The sequence below is a fragment of the Andrena cerasifolii genome, chromosome 1 (genome assembly GCF_050908995.1).
Source record: "Andrena cerasifolii isolate SP2316 chromosome 1, iyAndCera1_principal, whole genome shotgun sequence".
In the NCBI taxonomy this organism is placed as follows: Eukaryota; Metazoa; Arthropoda; class Insecta; order Hymenoptera; family Andrenidae; genus Andrena; species Andrena cerasifolii.
The window spans coordinates 21,441,903-21,454,358 of record NC_135118.1 but is presented as its reverse complement, the minus strand read 5'-3'; the positions used below and the strand labels follow the sequence as shown (position 1 = coordinate 21,454,358).

At 38.5% G+C, this 12,456-nt stretch overlaps 1 protein-coding gene across 3 annotated transcripts in view; it reads left to right on the top strand.

Moving 5' to 3' along the window:
* Positions 1 to 12,456, top strand: part of LOC143369733 (adenosine receptor A1) — a 197,526-nt gene that overhangs the window by 117,840 nt on the left and 67,230 nt on the right. The gene's annotated exons all lie outside the window — the stretch shown is intronic.

Below are 12,456 nucleotides of genomic sequence, written 5' to 3'. Positions count from 1 at the left end.
TTCGTCTCCTCGAGTCTGTCAAGCGATAAACACGCTGACTTACTCTTCGTCCATTAATCTTATACAGGCTGATGCAGAACTGCAGGCCCGATCGGGCAGGGGTGATAGGGGATGACAGAAGAAATACTTTTCGTCTAATAAACATACCTACCTACGTCCGACTCCGCTTTAGTTCAGTTTATTTTTTTTTTCAGTTATATTAAAAATGCAGGTTAACTCTGAGAGGCGAGCTGGATTCGCGGTCACGCGAGGAGATTAGTGGAGCTTTAAGTATAATAACTTGCACGCTATGTAAACTGGAAGTAACACCACGTCGTTCTCAGCCTTAAATTTAAACAGTAATTAATAATTTCAGGGATGATATATTCGTAAAAATATGGGAGGAGATCCTGACGCCTAAAAGCTACATTTTCAAAGGCTTATAATTGGGAAATAAAGAGGATTTGGATATATGTTTCTTACACAAAAAATGTTCCTTTTATCAATTTTTGCCACCCCTTGCGCGATTGACTTGGTAATTCTGAGTCAACCTGTATACAAAGAAAACTGCGAAAAGAGACGGCACTCCGAATCAGTCTGCATTAGATACGGGCAAAATTTGTATTTAAATAAAACTTCGAATAACGAGTAAAAGTTAAAAAATTATTCCTCGTGTGTTGAATGAAAAATTAACTTTATATCTTAATCTAAAGTTAAAGTAACTTTTATTTGATCCGTTATTTAAATAATTGTTTATTTAGTTACGCCTTACTCTGCTGTGCATACGCGGGAAAGGCAGCGACCACAGTTATTGGCTGCCACGAGTTATCAAACGCTAGTCAATTATTAATCACAGACGCCTAAATCGTTGTATCAGTTTATAAAATTCGTCACACGAAGAAATATAAAAAATAATAATAATAGCGACAGCGATAGTAGTTTGGAATCAAGCACAGAATCAAATGTTGAATAAAAGAATATTAACCGTTTACAACTTGCTTTGTTTATTCCTATTCATATTTGCAATAAATAGTACACAATATCTGAGGGATACGTCCCTTTTTTCCCTTAACGCCGCCACGTGTCCTCGTTTACAGCTGGTGACTCGACTAGTTGAACGGACTATTAGATAATACGTATTAATGAAAGAAGCATCTCTTCCCCGGTTTAAGCAGAGATTCCGAGATTGCGGCTTAACGACCCATCTTGCGAGTCACGGCCAGCCATTGCCGCTCCACGCATCGTTTAGCTATTGTTTTCCCCTCTGATTTAACCACTAAGCTCTCCCATCGTGTGACAAAACCTGTTTCACTTAGCCGCTTTAAAAGGAGCTAGTGGATGCGGTTCCATGGGTGGTGCTGAGCAAAGGGGATAAAAACTTGATGGGAAAGCAGGCTGCCGACGGGGGCGAGAGAAGGAACGGACCCCAGCATGAACGCTTCAATGTCCAAAGGAAACTGGTGAGACGAGAGCGATGGTCTTTGAGAAGGCCCTTACCTTAGTCTGGTGGCTTGGGCTCTACGTGGGGAACAACCGGTTACGAACCGCTGGCGGACATAATTCAATGTGAAGGATTGCGCCGGCGATACCTGAGCCGCGAAGGGGGAGATAATTAGAACGGAGAAAGGAATAGCAACCGCGTGGCATTTCTATCGGGAGAAATGATAATTGAGGGAATTATGCAAGCGTTAGGAGGAATATGAATAGTGGATGCTGGTAATGGTGTAGTGCGTGCATTTAATTTGCACAATGCTGGAAATAATAAGAGGATCACTTGGTCCAAATGAATTTATTACTTGGTAATGCGTTCGGTACTGTCGCCGTCAATTGGTTAAATAGGTCTGAGTTAGGTTCACAGAAACCCATAGCTGCACCTCGTCATTACGCTCATAATGTTATTATTATTATTATTATTATTATTATTATTATTAGCGGGAAACCCTTTAGTGTACAGAGATACAAAATTATTACCATTACTACATAGAAAGATAAAAATAAGAGAAAGAAATAAAAAATATATATATATAATAATACCATAAAATAAAATAATATAATATAAAATAAAATAGCAAAGATAAATTAAGATGAGATAATAATAGATAACAAAAACATAACACAACGTAAACTTTTTAAATACTACTAATAATACATATAACAGTCCACCTGTTTATGCCTAATCACGGAGCAAGAGAAAATTTTGTTGTTACGATAGAAGATGCCTAAATAAATGCGTTCTCCATTACACAATATAATAATAATAATAATAATAATTATAGGAGAATAATTATTGGGATGCAATCTGAGTATTCAGAAATATTGATATCATCTGCTATTTGAAGCCACGTGACTTTAGACTTTGTGTAACATTTCGGGGAGATTAACCCTTTGTAAACGATGAACCCATATACGTGTTCGACCACTAAATGCGGTCTACGCGCACAACGCCGATGGGCGATTAGCGAGCATTGTGAACGAATGAGACTGGAGGATTCCCGCACATGGCACACGTTTAGAAGTGCTCCAACCTCCACCGTCCAAGGGTCTTGTCCAAAAGTATGCTTATTGGAGCTGTGTTATACTGAGATGCCCGACGAAATTCAATATATTCTTAACGCGTAACTTCATCACTGGTAGGGGGATCCTAAGATTATTATTTCTCGCGACAGGTATGGGCAGATGACAGGAACGTTCAATCATCATAAACGATATGCAAATGTTGTGCATCAGCTGGTTCCCTCGAGTCGATAAGTGATACTCCACTTGATCCCCCCTTGGAAGGTTTTCCGTGTATTTTAATTCAATTGTCAGCGTTACCTTAGCAACTATATAATTATACAATTTTTTATCGTCAAATTTGCAACGCGATTTCTCAAGTCCCTGGGGGGTAACTTCAAAATTATGATTCAGGGTTAATGGAGACGCTGCAACATTTCGCAGCCACGATTATTTAGAACAATTGCACCGTGTGTGCGCACAATATATTTTTCATTTGACCTGGCGCCTCCCACTGGCGCCACGAGAGGGCTACGGTATTGATTCCTTCCACTTCTCAACTACGTACATAATACGACGTTTCTACAATAAGGGAGAATCAGCCGATTGGACTGCTGATCCAGAATTCGAGCCGGGATTTCCTGCTTGCCAGACGACTCTTCTGACCAATTGGCCTTTCTGGAATTCTTTCTTCCTAAGTCGTATAACCCCCGCGCCCCTAACAGAAGATCCTTGCCACAGAATGAGCTGATAAATTTCAACGAAAAACCGCACTTCCTGACCTAGACAGTCATGTCCATCCCCTCCCGCCAGACTGCATTCCTTTCGCGCCACTTAACCAGCTTCAAATTTCCCCCCCCCCCATCCTCATGGTTCAGCTCGAAGGATGGTCGCAACGTGGGATAGGTAAACGTTTCCTATGGCAATTAGGGAAAAAGTTTTCGCGACAAAGCTTTGTGCAGCCCATCGTGTCCCTACACCATGGCTTAAAGTTAGCTCAAAAAGAAGGGGTCCCTGTACAATTTTCCACTTCAGAGGTGTATACCAGGCTCTACTTCCAGACGCCTGGAACGTGCTCTTACGGTTCGCTTAACTTTAAGACAGCAAAAAAATTTTCCTCGTAATTCTATGAAACTGTACAATCGTGTACAGTGCGCTTTCTGTTACGGCTGATGAATTTGGTAAATGATAGTTATGAAAATAATTGCTATACCCTGGAGGTCGCAATTTTAACCCTGCTATGTCCTCTGGGTCATTTCCCACCCAATTGTGATCCCCTTTCTTTAACGCTACTGTGTCCCTCGGGTCTTTTTTGACCCGCTCCCCTTTTTATTTCGTTAACTACATTTTTAATTTTGAGGAGAATATAAGTTGCGTAAGTTTGTGAGTGTAGCTGCCCGAGCACTGTATGGTAGATGGGTTTTTCTTGAGAGTTGAACAGTTTGAGCGGTGCAAAGTTTTGACAAATGTCCCTTCAAAACACGCCGTTCAGTGGATGCAAATCTCGCAGCGTGAAAACACGCTGACGCCACTCAAGTGGGTAATTATGAAAACTGCTGCGCTGCTACTGTGCTTGTATCTGCGCCACCTTAAGGGGTTAGACCACTTTGACTACGTCAAGAAATACAGCATCTTCGGAAATTTATTTCTAAGTGACAAAAACACCTTTCTGGATTAAAATTTTTCAATAAAGACAGAGACATCTTTGAATAGTATATACAAATTTTTTCCATCGGTCGACGTTCATTCGTGTGGAAGAAAATCCGTAATCAAAAGACAGGTTTCATTTAAAATTCTATTGTTAAAATTTTGTTTCAGAAACCTGCTCATCAGAAATAACGTAGGTATACCATCCAACCGTACACGCCATGGTTTACTCTCAACCACCATATCTGTTTTTAAAGAGTACTTGAAAACAAAATTGTATATATTATTCAAAGATATATCTACCTTTATTGAAAAATTTTATTCCAAAAAAGTGTTTCTGTCACTCAGATATAAATTTCTCAAAATGCGGTGTTTCTTGACCTGGCCAAGGTGGTCGAAGTCCTTTAATTTCTAAACTAATTATCATTCAGTTCCTCCAATTATAATATAGAGAATAAAACTATCCACGCAATCTGAATGCATGAATGCAATAGTATTTTGTTAACAATGCGATGTACCTAGTTTTACTTGCCAAACAGTCAAAGGATGGTCAACTATTCTTCTTGCTAGTTTGCTGGGACCTTCTACCTCGTCTGACGGTCTGTCCCAATTTTTTAGGAGACCATTTAGATGGATTACCAGATGAAGTCCTTGCAAGTACCAGAGGTCGTGTGCGAGTCATGCAGGACTGTATCCCGCTACATTTTCATCAAGAGGCTAGACGCTATTTGTATGATTGCTTTCCTGGTAGATGGACATGGAGAGGCCGTGCAGATCTTCTTGTCTGGCCAAGCGATTATTTTTTTACTAGAAAGTCGGGACCCAGTGCCGAAAGTCAACCACCTGGACCTGCTCTACCGCGCGCATGATTAATAATTCCTGACTCGCGAAGATGGTAACGGAGTGGCGCGCGTCTAATTCATAGGCGAAAGTTTTTAAGTTATCGACCTTCGTGCTTTGTCCAGCGGTGTCGAGGCACTTGGTCCGAATTCGTAACATAAGAGGCTCGCACTACTGAGAAAATATAAGAGTACATACCTACTCATTTATAACTTAAGACTCTAACTACACGTTAAACGTTTTCGTGTAAAAAATATATGGTAGATTCTTCTGAAGGATATTTGCTCTTCGAAATTTTATTAACTCTGCAATAAATAATTAAGAATTAAGTTTCTCGTATTCGTGTTCTCTTTATTCTGTAATCTGCTCTCTTGCTTGGCACATTCGCCAAACGCAGTACACGAAACGAAAGTATGTAATTGTAATCGTAGCGAGAAGTTTGGCAGCATCAGCAAGAAAATCCACTAGTGACTAGGCGTCTTCAGGCACTTCCCTGCAGTTACACAGTAGAACTCCGATGACCCACTCATTTCGAGGGACAGGATTTAGAATATTTAGATAAATGATGCGTATGGCTAATAAGAGCTCAGTGATTCCATCTTCTACTAATGATTTTTACTCTGAGCAATAATGTTCATATTTTAATATCAAAAATCGAGCAGATTCATGAATTTTGCTTAAATTTATAGTCTAAGGATTAGAAATTTATGAGTGCAATTTTAAGGATGATGATCTGCTGATATGTACTTCGTGAACTAATGATAGGTATAGTTATTTCAAAATTAAATGAGACTCCACATATAATCCATAATATGTAAATGACACACCGCAATCATTTCTGTTTCAACCACAACTTCAAGTGTACCGTGCATTTAAAAATCCTCAAAATCTCCACTACCCAATTTCAACATTTTAATGTACACCACTGGAAATATTTACTCCATCATCCACAAATCTACATAATGTGCACAATTTTCATAACTGCACGGCTAAAATAAAGTGGTCGGCATCGAATTTATTTCAATCAAGATATCGAGCAGCGAATAATACTACATTCCCAATATTGTACTATAAATCCGCACGAACTAACATTCATAATTCCACAAACCATGAAACAGAACGAAGCAAGAAAGTATAGTAAATGAATAGCAATGATCCTAAATGTACAGTTCGATGGGTCAAGATTGCAAGTGATTTTTCTTCGCTCTGTCCAAATAGTTCACAATGTTTCGAAAACTTCCCCCCGAACTTGGCCGAAACATCTGATTAACTAAAACTTTCGATTGGAGGGGGAGCACTTAAGGATCCTGGAGGAGCGTGAAATTTATTTAAACTTCCATGAACTGTTTTTTCACAAACTCGAATCGACTCCTTTGCCCTGCCCCAGCGCAAGCGGCGTTAGCCCGCTGAGAAAGTGACTTTCATTACCAGGAGTGACGGTTTCATTGACGAAGCGGCTGAAATAATTATTCCGCGGTTTCTCCTTCTCCTCTGCCACCTGAAAACGACTCGTGCCGCAATGCTGCAAGCTGTTCGACGTGTAAACATCGAATAAACGAGTTTCAGGGTGTGCAGGTCGAACAGGGGAGTCGTTCGTGACGTATTCAGAGCAAGACTGATTGCCTAGAAACACCTGCATTACGCTTCTTCCATTGTGACACGGCTTTGTAACTTTTTTCCGGCTCTTTAAATATCCCAAGAGTCTCCAAACTTTGCGAAAGTCCCGCCGAACCGAGACTTGGGTGTAAGTGAAGTTCCTGAGGGGCCCCGACACGTAATTCATTTTAAATTACGGGGATAAGACGGAGAAATTCGTAAAAGCTGCTGACGCTTCGAATGAGATATTATAATTTCATCCTGTTCCTTTCAGTTTTAAACGTCTCGCATAACTTCGGCCTCTCCGTGTTTTCCACGCGTTTTGCGTTTCACAGAACGAAAACGAGGCATTTAATGATACTTTCTTCTTTTCAATTAAGTTCCTTGGAAGTATTTCAGCGTTTCGTGCCAACCGGGGCCCGCGATATTTATAGCGAGGGAAGCTTTCATCGAAGGAAGAAGTAAATTTTCCTTCGATTCAGCTTTCTGTAGTCACCCACTCTTCCGGTCGCCATTTATCAAGATCACTTTATGATATGTATTTCTTCTAAAGTACACGTAATTTATTGAATATTTGGCGCGTATAATGGCAGAACGCTTCGTTCGGAAACTGTCCATTTTCAAACTTCGAGGGGCTGTTTCACCCCTTAAACTTGAGATTGAGCAAAAATAAAAAAATACGTGTCGTTTAAATTTTTATGCTGAACAACATATCTATTTCAAGGAGAAAAAATTCGGCGCCAGACACCTCGGCAGTGTCCCCTGTAAAGTAATGCAGAAATTGTGAACGAAACAGCCGGACCTACTCTCCCAAGATATTATTCCAAATGAAGAAGTCGGACGAGTTATTAGAGTCTAGAGTCGACCAACAGTGCTCTCCATTTCGAAAAGGAGCTTTCAGTATTCAACCAAGTATTAAATTGTACTACTAACAGTATTAAGAGTTTAAACGAGGCAGTGAAAGTGACAACGGACCAACCCACTTTAAAAAAAATTATTTTCCTATTTTATATGATTAGTAGAATTTATTGGAATACGTTATTGCTACTAACTCAATTTCGAATAGAAGGTGGGCTAGTCCGTTGTTGCGCTCACTGACTCAAATAAAAGATGTACCTATATAAACCTAAATGTAAAGTCTCAAGGTAAAAATTAATATTAAAAAAAAAATTGTCAGGTGAAGCCGACAGCGATTATGTTAACAGAACTGATGAAGAATATTTCACATGACAGACTCCTGGTACCTACTTTATTCTCGCTTTGTCAATTTTCAAGCTAAATACCAGTACAACCACCACCCTCTTCGGTGAATGCCGTTCCTTTCGAAAAAACGGGACAACAATAGAAAAGTATCACAATAGAGCTGCTGTGTCTCGTTTCACGGACCAAAGACTAAAACGTACGATTCGACGGTGGAACCACTTCGTTAGCCCTTTCTCCGATTATCAGTCACCGTAAATAAGAAAATACAGCTGACTGGGCGTGCTGCAACATCCTGGCAACTTCATTCTCTGCAGCGAACGTTTTTCATGCGACTTCCACGAATATGAGAATGATTAACCTCCCGAATCAGCCCTCCCTCGTCCAGGCTTTGAATCACGACTTCCGGTAATCGCTTTCATCGGAGATTTATCGTTGCGCGGGAACAGGAGTGCGAGCTTCCCCTCCATCACGCCCCGAAGTTTAGACTTTCGATGGGGATTTACTCTCCATCATTCCTTGGACGTTCTCCAGGTCGTTCAAACTTCTTTCGCCCGACAATACGCTTGATTTCCACGTACACATTTTTAACAACGTGGGCCCCGCGGGTGGGGGCCGTGTCAATTTTCTGCTACTGCGATGAAACGGAACAACGTAAATTGCACTGCGTACAGTCCCTCAGAAAACTGTACGTACACTGCCGTTCGTAAGATAGGACCACGGTTGGACATTAACTAAATGAAAAATTATTTAAACAACGGATCAAATAATAGTTACTTTTATTGGAAATTGGTTATTAAATAAATGAGTCTTTTATTTTTATATTTTAATTTTATTTAGCGGCTAGGAAAGAATGTCTTTCTAAGACAGTATACCGAACAGAAGTGAGCTCTTCTCTAACAACGGACTGTTTTATCACCGTTGCCAGATATTGAAACAAAAAGACGCTCTACACACGTATCATTATCTTTTACTATATTCAGGTTTCCCTGAATATTGAATCATTTTTGCCTTTTAATAATTATAGTAATCCAACAACGTTCACTTTAGATTATTCGACGAATAAAGTCAATTTTTTTAGTCAACGAATAAAGTTAACACGAGTCAACTTTATTCGACACATGACGAATCATTTTTTTAAACTTTTTTTCGTTATTCGTACTTTTATTTAAATAAATTTTTGCTCATCTCTTAGGATACATAACATTGGCAAAATATGGAGAATATATTATGTATGGAGTGAGACCTTTGAGATTAATACTTGAATATATTTATGTACAACAATAAAACAACTGTTGAAATTGCATTTAAATTAATTTTTCTTGAAATTTCTATAGAAATAACCACTTATTCTTATCGTAATTTAAAAAAAACAATTATAAAATACAAAACGTGTAGAAACCCAGTGAATGACCGCATACTTTTAATAAGAGTTGTACTTATTAATGTTTGCTTAATACGCGTAACTAAAAATATAGGATATTAAAAGTGCAACTACGCTCCATTTATAAACATATAATAATGTGTCAATTTATAATTGACATTTCTTTGCCTAATGGCCATTCACTGGTATGCGGTCAATTACTGGTTGGTTTACCCTATATGCACGAGTAAATAATTACAAAGAACCCAAGCAAAGGGTTCCAGTGATAAACACGCTGATTCATGAAGGAACATTTTTGCGAGCTGTTCGGCGGAAAGTCGTTCGCGGAAATGTTTCGCGCAACATTTAACAGCTCCTTCCGATCGTGGAACTTACGAGATCGGGGCACATAAATAATGGATGAAAGGCGCCGTTCGGAAACGGAGGAAATAGTTGTGACAGACTCCGTGCGAGATTTTTCTGCCTCTGCTTTCACGCTGCTTCCAGAGAAAATATACTCTGCGTCACCTGCGTGTCCCTGGAAAACAGATTTTTCAGATCCGCTACTACTTAGGCTGCTTGTTTCCCGCAAGGAGCCTGATTTATTCGACGTGTGTAGACGGAAAGGCTATTGTGTGGGTTCCATAGCTTCCGCGGGTCGAAGTTTATTTGAAAAAGTTCTTAGTTGCGTTGTTATTGGAGAAAAACTGTGCTTGTTACTTCTGCTGTTAGCGTTACTGGTTTAACTTTGTTACGCATCTTTGAAAGGTGGATTACTTGGCCATAGTTCGGATGCATTTTACTCTTTATCATTTTTACACACCTCAAAGTAAGCATTTATATTAAAATAACGTACTTATTTTTTTCAAGGAGTAATGGTAATAATAAGTGAAACATGCAGTTTGATATGTAGGATGGATCTGAATCGACCTCATATGAAGGGTACCTAAGGGAAAAAAACGAGGAATGTCTATTTCTCGTGATTTTGCGATTTATAGCATATTTTGTTGGTGGGAACTGGAACTATAGAACTGTCAAATCGAAAAGGGTTATAAAGTTCAAATGCCCCAGTAAGATAACGTTAAACTTCTGCTATGCTGGTTAAAAACAGGTAATGTCCGCTCTGCACTGGAACAAACCACTTAATTTTCTCGATAAAGCTGTTTTCTGATATTCCATGTTTTTCACCTTATCATTGAATGTCTTGCTGGAAAGTAAAATAATTTAAGCAAGAGAACTTCTACTTATTAGTAGCATGCACAGCTTTAAAGCTTCTTTAAATAAAATAGTGTCATTTATAGCAGCGAATATTCTAAAGAAGACAAAGACACATAAATATAATACTACTGCTACAGACTACTTAGTATTTAATTTTCGCGATCGATAACCCGACACAGAACAAAATAGTGTTATCAATGCCATTAATGTTGAAATGGCTAACTCTGCTACATAGTAATATATCTACGAGACTTTATTTTTCAATACTTATAGCGACTTCCAGTTATTATTAAGCTTCTTTCAAAATTCCCTCTAAAACAGGAGACGAGGGGTTTCGTGAACGAATTTTAAAAAACTTTTCAAATAAGACGTGGCGAAAGTTTCCAAGAATTTTCAGTTCCTTCGCCGCACCATATTGCTGCCGAGCCAGCGTCTTCCAGAGACAATATTAATATACAATTTGAATATTTCATGCATAACAATACATTCATGTTAATCGATACTGCTTCGTAAAGCCCAATGAATATTTATGGTCACGCTGCTAACGTTTTTCGACAATCTGTAAGTACCATTATGCGCGATACTATATAGTACGCCACTAGAACATTTATAATTTTGTCTTCAATATTTATGAGTTCCGCAGGAATTTCGATGCCCTCCGAAGGGATTCAGATTAAAGGAAAGGGCGAATACACGGCGAAAAAAATTAAAGACAGGAGTCTGCAGCGTCGTGGAAGACGGGAAGAATATTTTCAACTTGTAATTTTGCATTAAACTTTAAATAGTACGCAGTGCGCAAATCCGGTTGGAACTCCATAGATGAGTTCGATGGAAGTTATATAGCAGAAAAGCGCCCGCGGAGAATTTAAATTACTCCTTTACTTCGCGTTATTTCGACAAGTAACGCCAATGATATACATTTTTTATCAGGCAGGATGGCTACTAGGGAGCTGCACAGACTGATTCACTTTAGAATTTCTGGCGCAATGCGTGATTTACGGCGGCTGCTACGTAATGAATATGCAACGCGCGTAATTATCGCTCCCATTCTTCGTCGAGTGCACCTGAAAATTTTCGCACAGCGACGCATTCTGAGACTGTGTTGGAAAGATATAATTTTTCCATGGTCTGTTAGGAATTGAAAGATTGGACTAGTTGAGTTGTTTTAGCTGCTTTAAACATAGATTAAGATGTTCCTTGAAATCTGTAATGTCTCAGGTCCTAATAAACGGATTTTGAAAAGAATTTAATTTAATTTTTACTTAATACTATAAAATTATTCTTTAACACATTCTTCTAATAATATCATATTTCGTTGATTAAATTTGGACTGTGACTTAATGAATTATCATTACTAAGTTTCAGCTTGTCTTGTTAATTAGGTTTAATCAAAAACCTACAATAAAATAGATTAAAACCACATTTACTTAAAGAAACTCATTTTGTTTTTGCATGCTATTAAAAATAGAAAGATGCCTCTTTCGAAATAGAGTAATTTGAATAAAATCACGCGACGATATGAAAGTACTTAGAATACTGTATATAAATAAGCTAATGTATAATGTAACAGAACGTAGACGCACAGTTTGTATAATATTCAAATTGTATACAAAAGAATATATTACAATAAAAGGCAGAAGTTTACCAAATCTGATAGTTCTTTATGGGAAACCTCACTTGTGTTAAAAATTGTGGCCACGTCCAACTCGTCTGACAGAAATAGTAAATAATATTTCACGGTACGTAATATCTTTCTCCGGTATTGGTCAGTTCTATACATATATCATTTCGTGATAGTCACCCATATTTTTCGGTTGGCCACTGCGGTAGCTCCCTTATCGTTGAATTTGACAGTCGAGGGAAATGCATTGGAACATTGGCGTCATATCTGCTATGAAGATAAAATTTTCGACTATCGTGGTGGAACCTTGGAAACAGTTCCTTGGGAAGAGCGATCTCAGAAACGATAAAATGAACTCCAATAACTGGGCGCTGCCTTACATAAGCAATGCTTGTACTTTGCAAATAATTTAATCTAAAATTCTCTCGAATGAGAACGAAAAAAGTATTCTTATATAACTATGAAACGCGTTCGTGTTTAAAAACTATAAATTGTTTAT